Source organism: Diabrotica virgifera, chromosome 6, assembly GCF_917563875.1.
Source record: "Diabrotica virgifera virgifera chromosome 6, PGI_DIABVI_V3a".
Taxonomy (NCBI): Eukaryota; Metazoa; Arthropoda; class Insecta; order Coleoptera; family Chrysomelidae; genus Diabrotica; species Diabrotica virgifera.
Genome location: NC_065448.1, coordinates 180,628,645 through 180,656,217, shown reverse-complemented (window position 1 = coordinate 180,656,217; position 27,573 = coordinate 180,628,645). Strand labels below are relative to the sequence as shown.

General features: G+C 31.3%; 1 protein-coding gene across 1 annotated transcript in view; it reads left to right on the top strand.

Moving 5' to 3' along the window:
• Nucleotides 1-6,808: 6,808 nt before the first annotated feature.
• Nucleotides 6,809-27,573, top strand: part of LOC114338973 (sodium-coupled monocarboxylate transporter 1-like) — a 179,808-nt gene continuing 159,043 nt past the window's right edge. The window contains exon 1 of the mRNA XM_028289597.2: nt 6,809-6,955. The gene's annotated coding sequence lies outside the window, so the exon portion shown is untranslated. The remainder of the gene's footprint in view (nt 6,956-27,573) is intronic.

The following is a 27,573-nucleotide window of genomic DNA, read 5'->3' as shown; positions in this document are numbered from 1 at the left end:
ACGTCAAGACTATACATGTCACCTTACTGATTTGTTTGGGGCTACAAGGCATTATTTCCACACTCCTAGGTGATTCCTAAGGAGAAAAAGAAGTGAAACTTTTAAAACCTTTGAAGAAAGCAGTTGAACAGTTTTCATGGACTATCATGGACATTGGTGATACACAGAAAAACATTCTTATATTGTCAGATAAAGTAACAAAGGTGCTTGACATTTGTAACGCAAATGTTTTTATGATGACACAAGTGTGTGAAAAGGGCCTTAAAACTTACAATTTTAACCATAATATTTAAAAAATTTCCCCCCGACTCCCGTATACCTCCCCTCCAAAAGTTTATGGCCCCTCCCGAAAATCGGTCCTGCATCCGCCCTTGGTTAGGGGGTTCTTTTCACTGATTTTTCCGTAGAGGAAAGCAGGTGCCGACCTTTTTTGATCACGAGTCGCTAAATTTTCATGCTAGAAACTTTCTATTATTATTTTTTAAAAGATCTAATTGTATACCTAAAAAAATATTATTAAATTTTCCTCAAAAAATGCAAAGATTTCCTGTTATTTGGCTTTGAACATTAAATATTATGCATTTGACGAAAAAAGCTAACCTTTAACATGCCGTATCTTGGTTTGTATTGGTCTTAAAGATATAGAAAAAGAATTTGATTTGTGTTACTAAAAGATATAATTTCGATATCTACAGTATTTTTGATTAAATGCATATTTTTCGAGCTATTCTCAAAAAACACTCTACAGAAGTTGATTTTTTCGTCGAAAAACTGTTACGTTCAAGCGCGACTAATTCGAAAAATATTAGTTTTACGAATAAAATGTAAAAACAGTTTTTTCTTAGAATTACTTTTTACATCGATTTATATAGTTAAAGTGTAATAAAAAATTCACACCCACGAGATGGGGTGGCAACCACCTCCAAGGATTTAGCGTACAGCGGCATGATATAGAAAATGATCCTTGGACTATTCACTACTTTCTCTGAAAATTTTAAGTAAATCCATGCTGGATAAAAAAATTGCGAGACAAAATGCTTCATTTCCTCGACTATAATGATCTAGTAAAGTAACATATTTACAATTTAGTAGAAGACCAAAATATAATTTTAACCTTCCGTTAGTATGGAATTTGATAGATCCAGAGGTTTATATCATATACCTCACTAAAAAGCAAAATTCTCAAAAATCGACAAAAAACTGCCAGCATTGACCGGGACTATTTTTTATTTTAAGGTGCAGCATATTATACCGAATAGCATTGTAAGCAATAATATGGAAAACAAGAATAAATAACCGCTAAACGCCGAAAAAATGAGTGGCACATACAATATTCCAGCTACAAAAGAGATGATATGAATATTACGTAGCGCGAAAATGTATTTTCATTTTGATGGAAAATAAAATACTAGTTTTATTTTGAAATATCCTTCCACAATATTTGCTAAATTTGAAGTAAAACGTGCTACAAAAGAGTAACTTTGATACAGTTTGCATTTTTAAGCTATTATGTGGCGCGTTCTACTTCAAATTTAGCAAATATTATGGAAAAATCTTTCAAAATAAAACTAGAATTTTATTTTCCATTAAAATGAGAATACATTTTCGAGTCACGTAATATTCATATCAGCTCTTTTGTAGCTGGAATATTGTATGCGCCACTCGTTTTCACGGCGTTTAGCTTTTTTCTTGTTTGTGATTTATTCTTGTGATTTATTCTTGTATCAGGAGTTTTTTTATAAATGAGTTGTATGAAGTTTAATGTAATGTTTCTTAATTAAACGTTAAGCTTTATAAATGGTCGCCTTTGTCGCATGATTTCCCAAATGATCTAGTGGTTGTGACACTAAACTTTTGATAGGACAAGCCGAATTCATATCCCAGCCATCCTAATTTTTTTTCAATATAATTCTTTGTATCCATCGAATATACATTGAAATATAGCTAGACCAGGCGAAAACGGCGGGTTCGAAGGGGAAAATATCCCCATGAGATTTTTTTGCATAATCACATTCGTGAGAAATCCCAGAATAAGGTTCAAGAAGTCGCCCATGTGAAAAGTGGGCCATTTTTTTTGTAACAATTTTTTTTAATCAAATTGCAAGAATCAATATTTTTGGCCTGAACAATTTTTTCTTTAATTTTTTGGACCATTCTGGACAAAAAAGGTCTCTTATAATTTTTCTCTAAAGTTGATCGTTTTCGACTTATAAGCAATTTAAAATTGAAAAAAACGAAAAATGGCGATTTTCAAGGCTTAATAACTCAGTTAAAAGTTATTATTATGAAAGTCAGTATATTAAATCAAAGTTTAAAGCCCCCCCTACAAGATCCTGAAGAAATTTTTGTCATTATTTTATTACTAAGCTGTTATTTTTAAGTAATAATAATAAGCGCCATGCACGTGTGCGGGGCTGTAAATGCTGAGTGCGAGAGAGAAGCCACTCCAGCAGTCCAATTATTGTGCATCTTACTCGCACTCACATTAAATTTTTTTTAATCAAATTGCAAAAATCAATATTTTGGGCCCGGCCTAATTTTTTTAGGTTTTTTGGACCATTCTGGACAAAAAAGGTCTCTTATAATTTTTCTCTAAAGTTGATCTTTTTCGAGTTATAAGCAAGTTAAAATTTGAAAAACGCGAAAATGGCCATTTTTAAGACTTAATAACTCAGTCAAAAATTATTATTTTGAAAGTCAGGAAGTGACTAAATCAAAGTTTAAAGTCACCGCTACATGATCCTGAAGAAATCTGTGTCATTAATTTACTACTAAGCTGTTATTTTTAATTAATAACAATGAGTGGTTAGATCGTATGTAAATTTTACAGCAGCGTCAATACGATCTAACCACTCATTGTTATTAATTAAAAATAACAGCTTAGTAGTAAATTAATGACACAGATTTCTTCAGAATCATGTAGCGGCGACTTTAAACTTTGATTTAGTCACTTCTTGACTTTCAAAATAATAATTTTTGACCGAGTTATTAAGTCTTAAAAATGGCCATTTTCGCGTTTTTCAAATTTTAACTTGCTTATAACTCGAAAAAGATCAACTTTAGAGAAAAATTATAAGAGACCTTTTTTGTCCAGAATGGTCCAAAAAACCTAAAAAAATTAGGCCGGGCCCAAAATATTGATTTTTGCAATTTGATTAAAAAAAATTGTTAAAAAAAATATTGGCCCACTTTTCTCGTGGGCGACTTCTTGAACCATATTCTGGGATGTCTCACAAATGTGATTATGCAAAAATATCTTATGGGAATATTTTTCCCAACGAACCCGCCGTTTCCGCCTTGTCTAAGCGCCCTAACAACTACTACTACATACACCATGTCGGCGATAATGGTTAAAGGGATTATAGTTTTAGAGCTCGATAATTTCTAAACGGCTTAACCGATTTTGATCATTCAACATGAATTTGAAACATATTGACAAGTAGTATCTGATACATCTAAGGCCAAGTATAATAACTGAAGGTTTTATAGGAATTATTGAGCTTGAAAAACGTTTTTCCCATAGGAAATAGATTTGATCATATTTATAAAGCCCATAATTTAAAAATTCAAATTTTTCCAGATATGAGGTATACACCGTTAGACGCGTCTAGAATCGTCCTAAAAACACTGAGTCGTTGTCTCAATTCGTAGATTGAAATTTTGAGTAATTGTCGAAAAACCAAAATTTTTCTGCTATACTGAGCAGTGTGTATGTCTGATCCTGACCACTTAGGTACCATTTGAAAGCTTAACTCAACGCTATTGATTTGGTGTATTTGAAATTCTTCTTTCTCTTCTTGATCTTAAGATATATACCCCCAAAAAATATGCCGTTTTGTATTTACCCAGTCCTATAGCTGACTTAAGGGTGGTCAAAAGTCACAAACTAAACCGGTTCTGAAACGGCCCTGATACCCTCTTGAAACACAGTAAAAAAATTCAGATCGGTTTATCTTTTCCACACACATACATAATACATACATACATACATACATACATACATACATACATACATACATACATACATACATACATACATACATACATACATATAAACATTTTCCCATTTTTAAATAGAAATTGAGTCATATTTTGAGCTGGGTAACTTTTAAATGGTATAACTGATTTTTAAAATAAGTGATGCGTTGGAAAGGTAATGATCACTACAATCAAAGATCGTATTTAAATTTTCGAAATTTTTGGGAGTTTTGGGGAGAGAACGAAAAACAGACCTTAAATGGGAAGGGCCGTAAAATCCACACCCTTGGACCAAAACGGATGGTTGACATATGGATGGACAAGCCTTTTTCTAAACTTTAAGATGAGATTTGGCCCAATGTTCAATTCAGTCAGATATAGAAAATCGAAAATTTCGTGTATAATATATAATGTCGCATGTAGGGGGGTTGTGCGCTACTGGCGAGAACTGCCGTTCTCTGGTAATGGAGAGAGTATTATTGTGGTCCAGGTAAGGGATGGTGGTACTAGTTCTCGCCATAATGTGCACTGTGATGCTAACTCTACCTACTTAGCAGATGTATCTAATTTGGTACATTTATCCTTCTAATAGTCCGTTCTTTAACGGTAAAATATTGCAAAACCTCTAAATTTTAAAGAACCGCTTGGATTGACATGAAATTTGGCAAACACATAGCTAACAATTCAAAGAAAAAAAATTGATATTGTGCCGATATGTGCTTTTGCCCTGGGGGTGGTTTTCACCCCCTCTTAAGGGTGAAAAAATATTCGTCCAAAGAAAGTCAGGAAATGGATAAACTGGCTAATTTTAAGTAACTTTTGTTCTATAGAGTTCTTTCACTAAGTCAATACTTTTCGAGTTATTTGGCAGTGAATATATTCATTTCTTCAACAAAATAACCACGCTTTTAGACGGTTTTTCGCAAATAACTCGAATTTTGTCGAATAAACATTCTTAGCAAAAATATAGCCCGTAAAAATTTTTAAAAAAATGGTGTATATATCACGTCTCTACACCTAGTAGAAGCAGAGTTATAGCTAATGAAAAATAGGTTCATATTCTTCAAATTCCAAATGGAATATTTTAACGTGAAATATCCAAAGATGAAGCACATTTCGGGGAAAAATCATTTCAACTTATTTAAAGTGTTTAAAAAATCTTCATTTTTGTTTTATAAAAAAAATTCTAGCATCAAAATTAAACAACTTACGCTTAAAATAAAGTTAGTTCCTTTTGGTTTTGGTAAAAATATCGAGAAAATCACCCCCCAATTAGTATCATAAGTGAACTTAATCGTCACGACTTTACAAGTTTCTTGACTCGTGTATATATTGTTTATATGATCTGTAAGTTTTATCGGTTCAAAGTCTTTATTATTGAAAGCGTTGTAGTTAAAAGGGGTTGAACGAGTCACTGATCACGAATGTATGCAAATTTAGAAACACCAAATCTCAATCAATTTTTGTCTAACAGAAAAACAAAAAAATACATGATATTCAGAAAAGCAAATCTGACTTTTTTGTTTTTCGAGATTTTTGGTATGTCTAAAAATTTTTAAGTTATTTTGAAAAAAAGCATATTTTTCAAAATTCAAATTTTTAAAAATTTTAATTTGAAACCAAATTTTTTCAAAAATAAGTACTTTAAATCGCTGAAATATACAGATCATATAAATACAACATAAGTAAAATAATTTGTGGAGCGGTAACGATTAATTTCATTTAAGTTGCTAATTAGGGGGTGGTTTTCCCGATTTTTTTTTGCAAAAACAAAAGGGACCAACTTTATTTTGAGCGTAACTTGCTTAAATTTAATGCTAGAAACTTTTTGTAAAAATAAAAATAAAGCTTTTTTTAAACACTTTAAAAAAGTTATAATGAGTTATTCCCAAAAAGTGCTTAATTTTTTGGATATTTTGCGTCGAAATATTCTATTTGAAATTTGGTGAATATGAATCTATTTCTCATTGGCTATAACTTTGGTTCTACGAGATTCAGAGACCAAACTTGTACACCATTTTTTTTACTTTTTTATAGGCTATATTTTTGCTAAGAACGTTTTTTTCGACAAAATACTTACTGTTTGAGTTATTTCCGAAAAACCGTTTAAAAATGTGGTTATTTTGTTAAAAAATGAACATATTCACTCGCAAATAAGTCGAAAAGTGTTGACTTGGCGAAAAAGCTGAATAGAACAAAAGTTACTTAAAATTAGTCCGTTTACCCATTTCCGGCGTTATTTTGGACATATATTTTTTCACCCCCAATAGGGAGTGAAAGTCACCCCCAGGGCAAAAGCACATATCGGCACAATATCACTTTTTTTCTTTGAAATGTAAGCTATATGTATGCCAAATTTAATGTCAATCCAAGCGGTTCTTTAAAATTTCGAGCAAAAACCGTGAAAGCATGGACTATAAGGAAAAAAGGTATCCTGTAACTATGTACCTACTATTTTCAAATAATATTGTACTAAGTTTTACTAAAATCACCACTTAATTTAAATCCGCTGATTTGTTAAAAACTTTAGTCGTGGCAACATTGTAAGGCAATCCATTGTAAATGGCATCATAAGTACATAGTGGAAAACTACCTAGAGAGAACATTAATTTTTGTGTAATTTATAAATATATTTTTGGGCGTATAATAAAGTTTTAATTATTGTTATTTTGCGACTATATTCATTTTGCATTACTTTTAAATAAGATTTTAGTAGCAAATAATTGTTCGTAACCTACGTTTTTAATTTAATTAGCCGCCAACTGTTTTAGTTCATTTCCCGAACACGTGGGGCGCTAGATACAATCTTCCTACTTCTCACTAGAGGTACTACTACTCTCATAATACAGAGGTGTGATAGATTTACATACGTCTTTAGTACACGGTTAACAGTTGAGTGAGTTTAACTAGGCTTTAGGTTTTATTAATTCGGTCCCCATGAGACTAAGTTACCTAGTGACAGTTTTATAAAGTGATGGTAAGTTGATTTTTTAAATATTTTTCTTAATGAGATAGGCGCAAAATCTAGGAAAGGTTACATTATTACCGAGGGCCAAAAGTACTTAGAATAGACAAGAAGTTTCTTTTGTATGGAATGTTTGAAATTAAAAATCACAATAAATTTGCTCTTTTTTTTCACTCATGTAACTTATTAAAATAAATATTATAGAAGTTTTCAGGGACCTTCGGCAATCGGTAATAATGTAATCTTTCATTCGGCGTTTAATTTTTTTAAAAAGACTTATTAGTTTTCTCAGGATTCGAAAAAAAATGAATGCACTTAAATAGCATTGGACCAAGATTTTGCGCCTACCCCCTTAATTTATGTATATGTATGTATGTAATTGTAGTGTATTTAAATACCCTGTAATTGTTCAGAGCTATTATGTTAGGTCTATTAATTACATACATTTTTCGAGCGATTGTCGTAATTTTGAACATTATTGTTTAACTTACCTCAATTAGTTACTTAAGTACTACAATTACCTCAATTTATGAAATATAATTATTATTATTCTTCCAGTGTTATTTTCCTTAGAAAGCTTAATGCATTTTAGTATTTTTGGTGTAAGTAAGCCATAATTTTACATATTTTAAATTAATTATATTTGATGTTTCGATTTCCACTTTGGAAATCATTGTAAAAATACAAAATACATAAAATTCAATAAAATTAAATAAGTAGGACTAAATAAAATTGAATAAAATTCAATTAAATGCAATTATATAAAAGTAAATCACATTAAATAAAATTAAATTAAGTTAATTAAAATTAAAGGAAATATATGAAATTAAGTAAAATTAAATAAAATTTATTTGTATTGTTTAAGTTAGGTACCTCAGTTTAATAAATATATTATTGTTCCGAAGCTATTCTCGTATACAGAAAAAACATATAAAATTAAATAAAGCCAAATAACAATAAATTAAATTGTGTAAAATTAAATAAAATTAAGTATACATAATTATGTAAAATGAAAAAAAATTAAAAAAAAAAGTGTAAAAATAAATATAAAATGTAATAAAATTATATAAAATGAAATAAAATCTAATCGAATCAAATCGAATCGAATAAATAACAAATATGTTATATAAAAAAGACATAAAATTTCATGGTCTTGTGTTATTATATAGTAATCACGCGCTATGAAGTATTCACTTCTGTCGGCACACCACAAGTGCCACGTTCTTTTATTATAATGTTTTAAAACAACGATGCTTGTATGTAAACGAAGAAATATATTTGTTTTCTAGACCAAAACAAATCATTTGATATAGTACAACATAAACCAACATTGATGCAACAGAGATCCGAATAGTAAACAATGTTTACTATGAACAAGGAGTTGCAATGCGAATACATAAATATCTCTGTATCAGATGAAATAAAGATCAATAGACGTGTTCGACAGGGCTGCGTGTTGTCTCCAAAGTTGTTTATTGTCTACTTCTTCTTCTTTAAGTGCCATCTCCGCGACGAAGGTTGGCAATCATCATGGCTATTCTAACCTTCGAGGCAGCTGCTCTGACCAGTTGCCTTAAGCTACAACCAAATGATTCTCTCAGGTTCTTCAACCAGGAAACGCATCTCGTTCCTACACTTCTCCTACACTCTATTTTTCCTTGAATTATTAGTCTTACTTACTTACTTAGTCCTAAGCCTTTCTACCTGTAGGTGTAAGGCTGGTGGAGTTGAGTTTGGCATTGTAGTCTCCATGCTTTCCGATCTTGCGTTAGGTTTCTTGCACTTTCCAATGTCAATCCCTTCTTCTCGACTTCTTTCCTGATTTCATCTACCCACATAGCTCTTGGTCTTCGTCTTTTGTTTTCCGCTGCACTCTCGTTTGAAACACTCGTTTTGGTAGCCTCTCGTTCGACATTCTACACACGTGCCCGAACCATCTAAGTTGTCCCTTTACTATTTTTTAATTGATTGGTTCTAGTTTAAGGTTTTGCCTAATTGTTTTGTTTCGTGTTTTGTCTGTCCTCTTTTTGTTTGCTATTTTCCTCAGGAACCTCATTTCCATGGCATTGACTCTGGATTTTTGTCTCCCCGTCAATGTCCATGTCTCGTTGCTATACATGAATGTTGGTCTAACTACTGATTTAACGACTGCCGTTTTTACTTTCTCCGGTATCTCTTTTTTCCCCAAAAATGTTGTTTTCATAGCGTTAAATAAGCTTCCTGTTCGTCCCATCCTCTCGTTTATTTCTATGTCTTGTTTACCATTTGATTCGATTATTACTCCTAGGTATTTAAAATGTTCCACTTTTTCTACTTGTTTCCCATCTAATTCTATTGCGTGTGTCTTCCTCGTGTTTGAAATTGTCATTATTTTCGTTTCCTCTGTTTCTCTATCAAACATATTTATGTTTGATAGTTCTTCCGTCATCTAGGATTTCAAGATTGTTCTGTAGGTCTTCTCTGCTCATTGCTATCAATACCATGTCGTCTGAAAATAGTAGCTCCGACAGTTGAGTCCGTTTCATTTGCCAGTATCCTAATGTTAATTTTCTCATTCTTCTCTGGGCTTTCTTTATCGCTTCATCCAGTACCACGCAGAATAGCAGTGGACTCAGCACGCATCCTTGTTTGATGCCTTGACTTGTAGTAAATTCTCTGGATTCCTCGTTATTTGTTCTTACTGTATTTGTATTATTTTTGCACATATCCTTTATTATTTCTATTATGTGTCTGTCGACTCCCCTTTCTGTTAGTGTCTTCCATACCTCCTTTCTTCGGATTTTGTCAAACGCCTTTTACAGGTCAATGAAGCACATACGTATCTCTCTATTCTTCTTGATTACCTTTTCACTTACTTATCTTAATGTGAATATTAGGCCTTGCGTGTTTCTGTCCTTCCTGAATCCACATTGTGTGTCTTCCATAGTTGTTTCTATTTGAGTTTTTATTCTTGTCTCCATTATTCTTGCGAATACCTTCCCAGGTATACTTGATATGGTGATGCCTCGGTAATTATTACAGTTTTTCTTGTCTCCCTTTTTGTGTATTGGTAATATAATGTCTTTCTTTCAGTCCTTTGGTAATTCTGCTCTATTTATGATATCATTCATTAGTCCTTTCATGCTACTCATTCCCTCTGTCCCCATAAATTTTATCATTTCCGGGGTGATATGATCCTTGCCTGGTGCTTTGCCAAATTTTACTCTTTCTATTGCGTTCTCTAATTCCTCCCTTGTTATGGATTCCACTTGTTGTTCTTCATCCCTTTCTTGTATCTCCCCTATGTTGTCCGTGTCTGCATGAGTTAGCTCTTTGAAATGTTTTCTCCATCTTTCCGTTATTTGTTTTTCTTCTGTTAGTACGTTTCCATTCATGTCTTTTATATTCGGCATCGTGTGCTTTTTCTTTTGTCTGAGTTGTTTTAATGCGCCGTAGGAGAGTTTTTGGTTTTCCCTATAATAATTTTTTGTCATTTTTTGTCCAAATCTCTCCCATGACGTTTCTTTTCCTGCTTTTACCGCTATTTTAACCTCTTTCCTTTTTTATTTATATGCCTCGTAATCTTCCGGGTGTTTTGTGCTTAGGTATCTCTTCCATTTGTCTTTTTTGTTCTTTATTTTCTCTCGTATTTCTTCTGTCCACCATTCCGTTCTCCTCATGTTAGTATTTACTATTTTTGCTTTCCTGCAAGTCTCCTCAGCTGCTTTAATTATGCTGGTTTTTAAATATTCCAATTTTTCTTCTGTATTTGTATTTTTTACCCTACCTTTCAGAGTATTATCTAATTTTTCTTGGAATTTCTTCTTACATTTTTCCTCTTTTAATTTGTAACTTTGCATTTTCTCGTTTACTACCTTTCTTCTCCTTTCTTCTTTTTCCTCTGTTGTTCTCAATCTCATTAATACTAGATGGTGGTCACTGCCTATATCTGAGCCTCTTTTCACTTTCGAATCCTGTACTCTTTTCCATTTGTTGCTACTTACCAAAAAGTAAGCTATGATTGATTTTTCGTTTCTGCTGTCTTGTACTCTCGTGTATTTGTGTACTTCTTTATGTTTAAATTTTGTATTTGTTATAACTAGTGTGTTCTCCATACATATTTCTATTATTCTTTCACCATTTCTGTTTAGTATTTCTTCTCCTTCTTTTCCCATGCACTCCTCTATTCCGCTGTTGTTATTTCCGACTCTACCGTTTAGATCTCCAATTACAGTTACGTTTTCTTCCCGATTATCAATTTGCATTTGGAGCTCCTCGAAAAATTTATCTTTCTCTTCCTTTCTTGCATCTTCATTTACTCCTTAGGCTGTTATTATTGTCCATATTTCTTCGTCCATCAGTTTCATTTTCACCGATAATATTCTCTGGTTAACATATGTTTCTTCTATAACGTGTTGTAGTCTATTCGGTGCAATTATTATTCCAACTGCTTCTTTTGCTCTCTCTTTTGTATCCGCTCCTACCCAAAGTAACCAATATGCTTTGTATATTTTCATAAGACATTTTCCTTTCATCTTCGTTTCCATTATTCCTAGTATTTCGATTTTTTGTTTTATCATTTCTTCTACCAGTTCTTCCTCTTTTCCATTGATGCTTCTCACATTCCATGTTTCCATTTTTATCTCTCCTTTTTTCTGCAATTTAGCTTTCCCCTTCTTCTTATTTTCATCCTTGTTTACCTGTGCATCATCTTTTTCCCTATCGCTTTTCCCATTCATTGCCTTTGTCGTCAATGTTGTGAGTCCGGTCTCATTATTTTCTATTAATTTTTTTGAAGTCCTTTCTCCGATTATTTCTGTGAATTTGTATAATTTTCTCAGTATTATGGTCCCATTTCCACTCCTTCCCATTAATCTCCAGTTTCATATATCCTATCTTTGTAGTATTACCTTTGTCTTTTTCTTCTTTTGTCATTTTCCTAATTTTTGCTTGTCTTGTTAAATCTGATTCTATATACACCTTTTGTTACTGTAGGTTCTTCAGTTTTCCTTTATTTCTTAGTATACTTAGCTTATCCGTTAGGTTTTCCATTTCTGCTAAAAAGATTTGGTCACCGATCTTCACCGCTCGTCTCAGTTTGACCTGTAATTTGAGATATTTTCCTATAAAGTGTTCTATTGACTCCTTTACTGGCTTTCCGTCGTTAGGATCCAGTGTTAGGCCTTTTAATACTATATTATTTCTCAGTCTTTCTTTTTCGAATTGTTGTATTCTTTTGTTTGCCACTTTTAAACCTTCTTCCAATTTTTTGTTTTTTCTTTTAGCTCCCCAATATATTCCATCGTTTCCTTTTGGTCTTTCCGTATGGTTCTTATTTCTGTCATCATTTCATCATTTTTCCACATAACATCCCGCATCATTTTTATCATCTCTTCATTTGTGTCGTTGCTTTTATTCGGTGTTCGTCTCGTCATGTTACTCTTTTCAAAATACAATTCATCTCCTTTATATTTTTTATTCTTAGATTCTTCGTCGCTACTATAATTCGTTCCTTCTATTGGTTTCCTTTAGAATTTTTCCGCCACTGGCCATTTTAAATTAAATGTTAAATGTTATCCTCAGCACTGATATAAATATTATTATATATGTTACAGTTCAAGTTAATTCTCAGTTAGAGTTGGCTATTCCTAGTTCGAGTCAACTCCAACTAAAACGAGCAGTAAAAGTTGATTTGAAAAATTTAATTCAACTTTTACTAATTTGAGTTGACTATTCCTGAATCGATTCAGTAAATTTTGATTATACGAGTATAATCTCACGTGCTTATTTGATGACTGTGCATCTCTTTGTTTTGACCGTTTCAACTACTTTTCATGATTTAAACATATTGTCCCGGTAATGAAGCTGAAAAAATGGAAAAAGCTCGCCGTTTTTTCGTCCAGCATCGATTTGTACAAAAAATTTGGGATTAGGCTCATTTTACCCTGTAGTTTATTTGCTATATTGAGCCGTTGTATGCTTTTGTTAACATTTTAAATTTTAATATGGTCAACATTTGGTTTTTATTATTTAAATAATGATTATTTATGCTTTATGATATAATATCATATTTCAACTTTTAAAACCACCCTGTTGGAGCTATATATAAAAAGTTTATTTATCCTAAAAAAATGATTTCGACTTGCACCGATTTGCATAATAATTTGGGATTAGGATCATCTCACCCTGTACTTTATATTCTATATCATGCTCAAGGGCATTTATTATTTTTAGGGGCTTAAAGTACCCCTTATTTTTAAAAATTATATAAAAACATTGTAAACCTTAATAGGGACATTAAAGTATAATTCCGTTTGCAAAATGGGAAAAATGCAAAGTTTTTCCGTTATATGGCATTGAATATTTCAAATTATGCATTTGTCGAAAAAGCTAACCTTTATCATGCCATATCTCACTTTGTATTGGTTGCAGAAAAATTATAAAAAAGGATTTTGTTTGTGTTTTTAAAAGATAAAATTTTTAAAGCTACAGTTTTTTGATTAAATGTATATTTTTTAGTTATTCTCACCCTCTAAAAAAGTCGATCTCCTCGTCGAAAAACTGTTACCTTCAACAGCGAATAACTCGAAAAATATTATTTTACGAAGAAAACGTAAAGAACATTTTTTTTCTTAGAATTGCATTTTTTATCGATTTCCATGGTCAAAATGTAATGAAAAATTTCCGCCCCCGAGATGGGGTGGCAATCACCCCTAAGCTTTTAGCGTACAGCGGCATGATATAGAAACTGATCCTTGGGCTATTCCCTACCTTCTGTGAAAATTTCAAGTAACTCCATGCTGGACGAAAAAATTCCAAAATGCTTCACTTCCTGGCCTAATATCCAATAATATTATTTAATTTCTAGAATCGGTTGTTTGTGTGAATCAACTTTTACTAAATGGCATTGGGAAGAGTATACTTTAAATAGATGGAGTCTACTTTTACTAGTAAATGTTAAATAAAAATCTTCATTTTATATGTATAATCAACTCTTATACTACAGGGCCGAAAAATAAAAACGGGAAAAAAATCAATACAGGTATTTGAAGGTGCTAAATCGTAGGGGAGAGATAGTTAATTAAAAATACATACAGAGGTACTCGTAAATCGACCTCATTTTGTTATAAACAAAGGCCAAAGTCAGAAAATATTGTTTTTTGCCTATAGCATTTTTAGTATCATATTTCCAGCAAAAGTTGTTTTATGAAAGTTGTGTATCATAAAAAAACGATTATTTAGAATTTTTACAAGTTAAAATCCATAAAGAATTAACCTAGATAACTGCAAAAAACCACGTTTTTTGCACTATTTTGTAAATGTTAATAACTTTTACCACATAGGTCTTAAGGAACTTATTATACCTTGATCATGAGGTAATTAAGTGCCTTTATTAGTGCACAAAATTACAAGAAGATCTGTTTGTCAGTTTACGAGTTATGTTAAATGTTTATCCCAGACATCGAATGTTTAAACAATCATTGTTGCCCTAGGAGTATTTTCAGAGCTTTTTGGCAAAGTGCAATGAGTGACTAAAAACTAAAAGTACTAAGAAAGTTAAAAAAGAATATATTTGTTTCTTAATTGTTGTTGAACAGGTCGATAAAAAATGGTGAGTTTTTTCCTTATAAACAATTAGAATATCTTTGTTATTTTTTCTGATAAATAAATATAATTGGTTGTATCAAAAGGCTGGTAAAAAACACACATTAAAAAAGAAAAAACAACTTTCTAGGACCAATAATAGCCAAGTTATACTTTTTTCTTCGAAAAATCAGATCTCGATTGTTTATAAATATTAAGAGTTGAAATTTTTACAGAATGATAATAGATATCTATATTTTATATTTCAATTAATAAGTACGGAATATCTTCTATTTAAAACGAGTAATAGCCCTTTAAAGTGAAGTTACTCACGCTGACTGAGCTGGGACCATGTGATGGGGACGATTGTCGGAGTCCAGTTCCGCGCGTCGAGATTTTGCTATAGAAAGTTCAATTTGGAGCGCTTGAAAAATTTTATAATATCTTAGCTTCCAGAGAACGTAGAGCCTTCTTTTTTTTAATTTGGGTAACTCGACGAAAGAATAACAACTAGTTAATTTTCATTTACCGGAAAAATCTGAAAAATGGACTTTTTTATGGAAAAATATTATAAATTTGTGAATAAATATTAAAATATAATTATAGTATATATCTATTTATATACAGGGTGGTTCATTTTATTTGCATCGTTGTCTGTACGGAAAACGACTTGATTTAAAAAAAATCTTCATAGACATATACATGGCAATTAATACTACAATCAAAAAATAATGTGAATTATACAGGGTGCTACAAAAATGAGTGGTATATCAAAGATATATTTTTTTTTGGAACATCCTACAATTGATGAAATTTTTAGATTGCCCTTAAAAATAAGTTAGACTATACCTAAGTACAGGGTATTTTGATTCATTTAAATATTTACAAAAATATAAAATTTTAGAAAAAAATAAATATTTACAAATCTAATAGTCGGTGACAAATTTTTTCTTAAATCTTCATAATAGACTATTCAGCATTTTTAAACAGATGTTTATTGTAACAAAATTTATAATTACTTAATAGTACATTTTTAGACTTAAAAATTAATTGAAAACAAAAACCTTCTCAAATTGAAGAAAAAATGTGTGTATAGATGATAATTATTGATCTTCATTAAATCTACACAGTTTATGTACAGGTTCATTAATTTTTTATTTCTTCAACATTATCCCTAATTTTTTGAAACAAATCTTCTTCAACTTCCACTTTCGTCATCTATAATAACTGTCAAAAGTTTGTAGCATTTCTTTTCGTCAGTGTCATCTTTGCAACTTATGCAAAGCTCGGTACAATTGATTTATTTCAAGAAATTGTGGGTAATGTGGAAGAAATTAATGAACCTGTACAAAAACTGTGTAGAATTATTGAAGATGAATAATTACAATCTATACCTATTTTTTTTTAATTTGAGAACGTTTTTGTTTTTCATTAATTTTTAAATCTAAAAATGTACAATTAAGTAATTATAAATTTTGTTACAATAAACATATGTTTAAATATGCTGAATAATCTATTATGAAGATCCAAGAAAAAAATTATCACTGATTCTTAGATTTGTAAATATTTATTTTTTTAAATCTTTACATTTTTCTAAAAATTGAAATAAATCAAAACACCCTGTACTTAGGTATAGTGCAGCTTCTTTTTTAAGGGCAATTTAAAAATTTCATTAGGTGTAGGGTGTTCCATAAAAAAATATTTCTTTGATATACCACTCTTTTTTGAAGCACCCTGTATAATTCACATTATTTTTAGATTGCAGTGTCAATGGCCAGGTATATTTTTTATGAAGAATTTTTTTAAATTAAGTCGTTTTCCGTACAGACATCAAGACGAATAAAATGTATATAAATAGGTATATACTATAATTTTATTTTAATATTTATTCACAAATTTATAATATTTCATGACAATATTTATGAAATTATATGTGTTAACGTTGTAAACGCATTTTAAATAAAAAAGTGCATTTTCCAGAATTTTCCGATTTTTCCGGTAAATGAAAATTAGCTAGTAGCTATTCTTTCGTCGAGTTACTCCAATTTAAAAAAAATGAAGGCTCTACGTTCTCTGGAAGCTGAGATATTGTCAAATTTTTCAAGCGCTCCAAATTGATTCTATAGCAAAATTTCGACGCGCGAACCTGGACCCCGACAATTTTCCCTTCACACTGTCCCAGCTCACTCAGCGTGAGTAACTTCAATTTAAACGGTTATTACTTGTTTTAAATAGAAGATATTCCGTACTTATCAATTGAAATATAAAATATAGATATTTATTATCATTCTGTACAAAATTCAACCCTTGATCTTTATAAACAATAGAGATGTGATTTTTTAAAAGAAAAGTATAACTTGACTATCATTGGTCCTAGAAAGTTAGTTTTTCTTTTTAATATGTGTTTTTACCAGCTTTTTGATACAGTCAATTATAATTATTTATTAAAAAAAATAACAAAGATATTCTAATTGTTTATAAGGAAAAAACTCACCATTTTTTAGCGACTTGTTTAACAACATTTAAAAAACAAATATATCCTTTTTTTTAACTTTCTTAGTACGTTGAGTCTTTAAGAACTCATTGCACTTTGCCAAAAATCTCTGAAAATACTCCTAGGGCAACAATGATTGTTTAAACATTGGATGTCTGGGATAAACATTTAACATAACTCGTGAACTAACAAATAGATCTTCTTAAAATTTTGTACACTAATAAAGGCACTTAATTGCCTTGTGACGAAGGTACAATAAGTTTCTTACGGCCTTTTTGGTAAAAGTTATTAACAGTTACAAAATAGTGCAAAAAAAGTGGTTTTTTGCGGTTATCTAGGTTAATTCTTTATGGATTTTAACTTGTAAAAATTCAAAATAATCGTTTTTTATGATACACAACTTTCATAAAACAAGTTTTGCTGTAAATATGATACTAAAAATGCCATAGGCAAAAAACCATATTTTTTGACTTTGGCCTTTTTTTATAAAAGAATGAGGTCGATTTACGAGTACCTCTGTATGTATTTTTAATTAACTATATCCATCCTACCATTTAGCACCTTCAAATACCTGTATTGATTTTTACCCTGAAATCGCTCATATTTATTTCTCTACCCTGGTCTATTACTGAAACCAGCCGTTTGAGTTGACTCGAACTAGGAATAGTCAACTCCAACTGGATAATCAACTTGAACTGTAACATATACACTTTAAAGTTTATTTTTTATTTCGCACAACTACACTTTTTAATTTTAACGATTATCGATAAAGATAAAACCGGTGTTTTTTTTTTTATTGTGATAGGTTTCGATTCTGAAATTACCTTATCGCCAACACACCGGCAGCACATCCTCTCGCCTCGCGTGCCAATCTCTTAGTCTTAAGATGGTATATATTTCGCTTCTCATCACATGTCCGAGATATTGCAAATTCCTTTCTTTTACTGTGTTTTCAATTTCCCTCTTTCTGCCTGCTTATTCTTCTTAATACTTCTAGTATATTCGTGACTCTATCTACTTATGAAATCCTTGACGCTCTTCTAAATGTCCACATTTCAAACGCATTAAGTCGATTTATTGCATTTCGGTTTAATATCCATGATTTAGCTCCCTAGTAAAGCACACCGTGTACATAACATTTAATTAGTCTTATTCTGAGGGCTAATGTCAAATATTTGCTGCATAAAATATTTTTTATTTTCACGAAGTTGGCACGTGCTTTTTCAACTCTCACTGCAGTTTATTTCTGCAATATAATCGTTATTTTCTGTGATTATCATTACGAAGTAAGTATAGTTTTTACTATCTTAATCTGCTGGCCGCGAACCGTTAATATCTACTACCGTTAATGTCTAATAAGACGAAAAGATAAGTGCAGCGTAGGAAGGACAATGATGCCATTGGTGAGATCCTCAAGGAATGATTCACTCGCACATGTAATCAACTGTGGCGAGCAGCAGCATCCAGGATCAGATTTGCCCTAATGATGGCCACATTGGTCGCGGAGATGGCACCTAAATAGGAAGAGACTAAGTTTTCAATCCAATGGCATGTAAAACAACATAATTTTATTTCACATCCCACCAGACTTAAAACAATGAGAAATTTCTCTGGTTACACCTCCCAGGCTTTTACAATTTGCAAGCCATAACGGATGCTGAGACTAAGGAAGATGAGGTAACTTTAAAATTTATAATTCACGTCCCATCTGCTCAGTGCGGTAAAGTTCCAACCAGAATGGTTCCCTTCGTACTTCAATCAGAGTAAACATGTAAATCAAAAATGAATAACCATTTTCAATTTCGTTGCAAAACAAAAATACAGCCGCATTATATTTTAGTCCAATCAGAGGGTGCAGCAAGCACCTCTACCGGTTTCGAAACTTATTAGTCTCTCATCAGGAGGCACATATTCTGCTCTCTTTGATCCAACCAAAACAAACCCCGGCGTGCAGTCACGGATTGCAACGAACGAAATGGAATAGATGCCCTAGCGGCAACTGCTAGCAAAAGACTAAGTTTTCAATTCAATTGCATTTCATGTTTACTCTAATTGGAGTACGAAGGGAACCATTCTCGTTGGAACTTTACAGAGCTGAGCAGATGGGACGTGAATTATAAAATGTAAAATTCCCTCATCTTCCTTAGTCTCAGCATCCGTTATGGCTTGCAAATTGTAGAAGCCTCGGAGGTGTAACCAGAGAAGGTTTCCATTGTCTTTAGCCTGGTGGGATGTGGAATAACATTATGTTGTTTTATATCCCATTGGATTGAAAACTTAGTCTTTTGCTAGCAGTTGCCGCTAGGGCATCTATGCCATTTCGTTCGTTGCAATCCGTGACTGCACGCCGGAGTTTGTTTTGGTTGGATCAGAGAGAGTAGCATATGTGCCTTCTGATGAACCGGTAGAGGTACTTGCTGCACTCTTTTATTGGACTAGAATACGATGCGGCTCTATTTTCGTTTTGCAACGAAATTGAAAACGGTGATTCATTTTTTATTTAAATAGGAAGAGTTAAAAAGGAAAAACCCATTAGAAACAAAATTTTCTTAATAAGATTTCCGATTTAAGAGTAAACAGTAGCGATCAACAGATAGCAAAAACGCGTTCCAAGATTCCGGCTGTAATTTTGAATATTTTTTCGAGATATTTGGCACACGTATTCGTAATATAATAAAGAATGGCGGTACAGAGCCCAATTTGAGAAATATATTAATATGTGGAAATTACTCTGTAATTAAATACAATATTAAAAAAACGAGCCTGTACCGCCATTAAGAAGAACAAAAAAATACACTTTCTTCAAATAAACTTTTTTATCCGATGCCTAGATTTTGTATCATTTTGGAACTACTAAAATTTTTTATTTCATTAGTAGTTCCAAAATGACACAAAATCTAGGCATGGGATAAAAAAGTTTATTTGAAGAAAGTGTATTTTTTTTGTTCTTCTTAATGGCGGTACAGGCTCGTTTTTTTAATATTGTATTTAATTACAGAGTAATTTCCACATATTAATACATTTTTCAAATTGGGCTCTGTACCGCCATTTTTTATTATATTACGAAAACGTGTGCCAAATATCTCGAAAAAATATTCAGAATTACAGCTGCAATCTTGGAACGCGTTTTCGCTACCTGTTAATCGCTACTGTTTCCTCTTAAGACAAATTTGAGAAGAACCAGGCTAAGTTTCTAACCTTTTATGATAAAGTTCGATGAGTACGATATAAGCTCAGATTATAAGAGCATAAGAAAAACTCAGAAAATGAGAAATCAATGGAGGAAAATTTCAATACCAGAGAAGAAGATCCATATGATAAATTAACTTTTGCAAATAAAGTAATTCTGCATCTAGTAAAAATGTAAAAATTAGTTCTAAAACTATAACCAATTATTTATAAGCTTTTGAAGAGCGTTTAGAGAAGCGAAAAAGACCTCTGGAATGTTGCAAATTGTTGGTGACAGACAATATGCTACAAAATGTGACTAACAAATGCAAAATTTTGATTTTTGAAAAACTAAATCGTAATCAGAAAAAAATAAAGATACAGATTAAGGAAATTTGTGCTTTGTATTACTCCACTTCTATCCTCCAGACAAATAAAACTTAAATGATCTTTAGGCTGGGAATGATACAAGTATAATGCAATTTAGATAAACAGTACTGAAATTTGATGATTTAAGAACTAGATCGAGTAGTAGTCAATATGTTTAATGTATTACAAGATTCAGATTTTATATTATGCAGCTATAAGCCCTGAAAGTACGACTTAAAAACCCTAGACTTTAGCCAAAAAGTTATACGAAATTTACTTTTAGCATTTCTTTTTCACATCATTTATATACTATTTTTTATAATAATAGTCTCCCGTTTTATACCGCTGACGCGGCTTTGGGATTATAACAGGGTAGTCTGCTATATCTAGGGCCTACGGCATACAAGGAAGGTAACATGGCAGGTAAGCTTCAACCACCTATAATAGGGCAGTCAATGAGGGTATTTGGTAGGGTGGTGCGAAAAAAGTCAAGTTGATAATTCCGTGTCGGTATAGTGCGGAAAAGTTGCGATTGGTAATTAAAAAAAAAACAAAAAAAAAACAATTATTCAAATCGGACTTTATCTTTCGATCCCGCAACGGGCCTAAAGATTATGAAAAAAATGAAATGTTACCTTTTTTTTTCAAAAAATTTTATTTATTCTCCATGTACGTTTTATTTATCGCTATAGTAAAATTTATATACAGTTTGCATGGTTGAGTGATTTAAAAAATTGTTTTACGCATTTAACGAATATCTTCCGATCCCGCAAGGTCAATCAAAATCTATAAAAATTTGAAGTTTTTGATGATTTTGACAAATTAAAAAGCATTTAGTTATCTCATTTTTCTATTACATTGTAAAGCTCTTCGCTTGTTAAATATGGTGTGACAATATTAAAACAAACCAGAACTCAAAACGAGGGGGTGGTTGCACTTCTAGCTCCACAGGCACTTTTTTCTCCAACCAACCAATGAGTGTTTTTTTTACATTATTTGCATATGTACATTTCTTTTTCATCTGTTTGTGTCCAGCTCTTAAACGTCAACTTTGTATTGTGATTTGGTTGTAAAATCTGGCAGCATGGACCTTGATTTAAATGTTGCCCTGATGAATCCATCCCTTTATTGAGGCCCACATACATTCTACATTAGACGATGCTTCCATGACCAACTTTACGCACCGCTCGACAGCTTGCGTGTGGCAAGGATAGTTTTTTACATTCCTGCTTGAAATGTGGACTGATGTAATGCAGGAACTTATATATTCATTTGAAACTCTTCGAAGAACTGATGGAGAAATTAGTTTTGTAATATTCTAGTCTATTATTTCAGTGTAGTCCTGTTCTTGAAAATTTAAAGTAGAAGGGATGAGATTTCTAATACTTTTTTTGCCCTTGGCTTTAGTCTGTCCGACTCTCCTTTTAACACTCTCCTTAGTCCTAACTCTCTAATACTCTAATGTGTTTCCTTTCTCCCTGCTACTTGAAAATTTGAAGCATAGGACTAAACTAAAATAATAGACTGGAATGTTACAAAACTATCTTCTCCACCACTTCCCCGAAGAGTTTCAAATAAAGATGTAACTTCTTGCATTACATCGGGCGACATGACAGACTGGAATATATAAAACTATCCCTGCCACACGCAACCTGACGAGCGATGTCTAAAGTTGGTCACGGAAGCATCGTCTAATGCTAATATGTGGGCCCCAATCGAGAGATGGATTCATCAGGACAACACTTAAATCAAGGTCCATACTGCCAGATTTTATCAAGTAATCACAATACAAAGTTGGTGTTTAAGAGCTGGACACAAACAGATGAAAACGAATTGTACAGTCGGAAAAATGAAAGAATACCCATGAACGACCATATAAAACACGCTGTATTTTCCTGTCACGGTGTCACAAAGAAAATTGTCCAGTGCAAGTACATGTAACAATAATTATTATATGTACTTGCGCTGGCCAATTTTTTGTATGACACGGTGACAGGAATATACAGCCATGTTTTATATATGTTCGTTTATGGGTATTCTTTCATTTTTCCTACTGTACATAAGTAAATAATGTAAAAAAAACACACACTCATTGGTTGGTTAGAGACAAGGGTGCATGTGGAGCTAGAAGTGCAACCACCTCCTTGTTTTGAGTTCTAGGTTGTTTAAATATTGTCATACAATATCTTAACAAGGGATGATCACAATGTAACAGAAAAATGAGATAACTAAATGTTTTTTAATTTATCAAAATCATCAAAAATTTCAAATTTTTATAGATTTTGATTGATCTTGCGAGATCGAAAGATATTCGTTCAATGCGTAAAACTATTTTTTTTTATTACTCAACCATGAATTTTACTATAGCAATAAATAAAACTTACACGAAGGGTAAATACAATTTTTTGAAAAATAGGTAAAATTTAATTTTTTTCATATTCTGTAGGTCCGTTGCGGGATCGGAAGATAAAGTCCGATTTGAATATGTAATTCTTTTTTGTTTTTCTTGTAATTACCAATCGCAACTTTTCCGCACTATAGCGACACGGGATTATCAACTTGACTTCTTCGCACCATCCTAGTATTTGGCTCCGAATTCCATCCTACTACATCGATTTACTTGATATTTTTAATGTAAGTAGCGAATAGCTCAAGAAATAAAGTCTACCCTATGCCGATGTGCGCTTTTATCTTGGGGGTGGTTCCAACCCATTCTCGGTAGTGATTTTTTTTTATTAAAATAGACACGGAATAGGCTAGAGAACATAATTCTAAGCAAAAACTGTTCAATAATTATTTTTTGAAAACTCAATATTTTTGAGTTATTCGCGATTGAAAATTGCCCATTTCCGTTGAAAAATGACACCATTTCGGACAAATTTTGACGAATACCTTAAAAATCATGCATCTAATAACAAAACTACACAAAATATTTTTGTTTTTTATAAAAAACAAAACTACACAAAATATTTTTGTTTTTTATAAAAAACAGAAGAGATTCGTTCCTTCATAGACCTTCTAGTTATAATACTAAAAAGAATATGGTAGGTGAGGATAGCTTGTTTTTTTGCTGCATGCTCAAATCGGCGTAGAGAAATGGTCAATTTTAGGTGTATACTGATACCAATAACTTTTGTAGTTCTTGAAAGACCTTTAAAATGAGTAATACCAAATGTCGATTACATTCAAACTAAGCGAGATATGCTGCAAAAAAATTGATGACTAATGTATTTTAAGAAGAAATGAGAAGTATATTTAACCCCTCATCCATCAGAATTATTTAAATACATCGCTTTCCTTCTACAATACTTTTTACTATAGTATTATTTCTATGTTCCAAAAGTTGGACTGGATTGAAATGAATGGTTTTTTAAAAAAATAAGCTCAAATTATAGAGCACATTTTTAAATTCTCTTAAAAATCTGCTTTTTCTCCATGTTACTCGAAAATGATAAGAAACACGAAAAATAGATTCCACACAAAAATAAAGTGTTTTTTAGGTACAAATTTCATTTTTTATTTCATTTCTGTATCTCTTATCATTTTCAAGTTACACGGAGAAAAAGGAAGACGTTTGAGAAAATGTTTGGCGAATGGATTTAGTGTCCGCAGTCATATAAACCCAAACAAACAACAAGAAAATTTTAAAATGCGCTCTATAATCTAATCTCTTTTTTTTTCAAAAACAATTAATTTTAAATCTATCCAACTTTTGAACATAGAAATAACACTATAATAAAGGGTATTGTAGAAATAAAACGATGTATTTATATTCTAGTGGGTGAGGGTTAAAATTATTTCTCATTTTTTCTTAAAATACATTAGTTATCAATTTTGTTGGCAGCATATCTCGCTTAATTTGAATATATGTGACCTTTAATATTGCTCATTTTAAAGGCCTTTTCAAGCACTACAAAAGATATTAGGAGCATTATACACCTAAAATCGGCAGTTTCTCTGTTATTTCAAATTGAATACACCAATTTGAACATGTACCAAAAAAAACAAACTCTTTTCACATAACATATCTTTTTTTGTGTTATAACTAGAGAGCGGAATATATGCAAATTGCATATAGATGCATATATTGCATATTTTCAGACAACAAACACAACATTGCATATTTAAGCTAAACACGATTTATTTTGCATATTTTAAAAATAAATTATATAAAAGTTTAAAATTTTCCTCTTTTAGTTGGAATTTTATAACTTCGATATTAACGAGCTCGTTATTTATCTATCTATCGCTCATTATTATCTATCTGGACTCTCCCATTACTACCTGAATTTAACAATTATGGGTGTTCCCAGAAAAATATTATTTTATTAGCGTAGCAAGTCGTAGGTACCTATCTGCTTTTAAGGGTCTAATATTTATTTTGTCAGTTTCCGGCCAACATTTGTTTAAAGTAAACGTTGTATCGTATTTAGTGTTTTTGAAGTGATTGGTATATATTAAATTTAAATATGTGTACCATTCAAAAAAGTGCTTGGATAAAGTGTTTTCCCGACTTAAAGCTAAGTGGAGACAAAGTATTTTGCAAGGCCTGTTCCAAAATCGTAAGTTACATTCATTTTCACATTTCATTTTTTAAATGAGGAACTGACAAACAAAGGAATTTACAATTAAGTGATTCGGTTAATCTTTTTAACACTTTTTCTGCTCATTGTCAAAAAATTCCCGGAAATACAGGGAATACAATTAGAAATAAATTAAAAAATGTTTTAGAAAAAAATGAGGGCTTCGATTGTTTGAGGAAAGTTGTACGTATTTTTGAAGGCAACTTTTCTGAAGATCTTACTTGGCAAATTAGTTTACTGCCTAAATTAAAATATTGTCCTATAACATCAGTAGATGTAGAACGAACTTTTTCTGTGTCCAAACACGTTTTTAGTGATATAAGGCAAAAGTTGCTAGTTGAAAATTTTGAAAAATATTTGATTATAAATTCATACCATAATTTAGATTCTTAATTTAATTATAATATCAGTTTTTGTGTCATTTCATTTGTTTTTATGTGAAAAATAAATATGTATTAAACATAAATGTAGGTTGAATATTTTAAACATAAATGTTTATATTTAATATATTGTTTTATTTTTCAGTATTTTTAATATGCATTTGCATATTTAGACAAATTTAGAAAAAATACCTGCATAGTTGTAGTAAAAGTAATGCATATATATGCGCATATTTTGGTAATGTTGTGTTGCATATATTCCGCTCTCTAGTTATAACTAGAAGATTTATGAAGGTAAGTGTCTCTTTGTTTTTTTATAACCTACAAAAATTTTTCATATAGTTTTTTTAGTTAGATGCATAGTTTTTAACGTATTCGCAAAAAACCGTTCGAAAAGGTGTTAAGTTTCAATCAAAATGGCCAATATTAAGTTTTCAAAAAAATTATAGAACCGTTTTTGCTTAGAATTAGATTCTCTAGCAAATTCCGTAGTTATTTTAACCAAAAAATTTTCCACCATTGAGAAGGGGTGGGAACCACCACCAAGATAAAAGCACACATCGGCATAGGGTAGACTTTGAATTAGGAGATACGTAGAGGCTATTCCCAAAATTTTATTAAAATCCATGCAGTAGGATAGAATTCGGAGGTAATATCCCATTCTTGCTCCCATTGACTGGCGTACTATTATTACCCCTGGTTTTACCCAAGGTAGGTACTCATTTTATTCAGGCTGAGTCGATCCTATTTTTTATTATTTAATAATAAAATAAACTTCCACACTATCAGATTTAAAACCGAGGGTTTCTTCTTTACCAACTGGATAATGATAAAATTCTGTTAAATACAGTTCTTCTTTTATCAAAAACATGTTATTACACTAATAATCTATTGTAAAGAAAACATAATATATTTAATAATACTGCAACGACCAAGCCTCTACATTTACCAATAAACACCTTGATTTCCATTTGCAATTTACCCAAGGTTGTTTTTTACCGTTTTGTAAAAAAATCTTTATCAGTTTGTTGAAAATGTACAACTGTAGTAGTATCTATCTTTATTTACTATTAGTCTGGGCTGATTATCGGAGAATAGGCCATTTTTGGGAAAAGTTATTTACCAGCAATAAAATTTCTGGAATCGAATCTAATGATTTATATATTAATAATATAGGTATGCAAAGTCCGCAGATAGTGTGCTACTTTTTTTATAAACAAAATGGCGCCCGAAAATCGTGTTTTTTTCAATTTTTGCTCTATAACTCCAAAGATTTTAACTTTACACCAAAAACACTTAAATAAAAATTTACCGCAATTAAATTCTGCATAGAGACGTGTTTTTTTCGATTTACTTCGACGAAAACTTTCCCCGGAAAAAGCGGGTTTTTCCAACAAAATCTTTAATTTCCAACTAAAGTTTTAGATAATAATTGTTAATCAATAATTAAATAATTTGGTAATGCAAAAGCCCTTTTCGTATAGATTATAATTCCAGAAGCCGATGGAAATTGAATGAACAGTTTAGCAACAATTGAATTGTTAATTAAACATTTACGGTTGCTATAATAACGACAATAATTATAATGCTTAAGAATAACTATAATTTTTTCATAAAAAGACACTATACCTATCTAATGTACTTTACAGAATTGAAATTGGACAATTAAAGCGGCCTCAGGAATATTTTAAAATTATAAAGAATTTTTTGGCTTATAAACAAATAGAATATCTCGAAAAATATTAAACCAAATTAAATTATAAAAACGGTATTCGAAAAATAGTGGCAAAATGCTTCATTTAAAAGAAAAAACGTTTAATTATAATGAGCAGTTCCTGAGATACAACCAGTCAAATTTGGCCGGAATTTACGGCAAAGATATAAACAATAGGATCATAATTTTTAAACCATCACCGTTTTGTTTTTGTCGTCTTTCTCCACACCAATTTTCATATCCTTAAAGTACTCATAACATATGTTATTATAATAAAAACTATCGATAATACGTGTGAAAATTGACAAAAATAGCAAAATTCCAATCAAAAATTAGGTTGGAGAAACTGTAACCCTGTA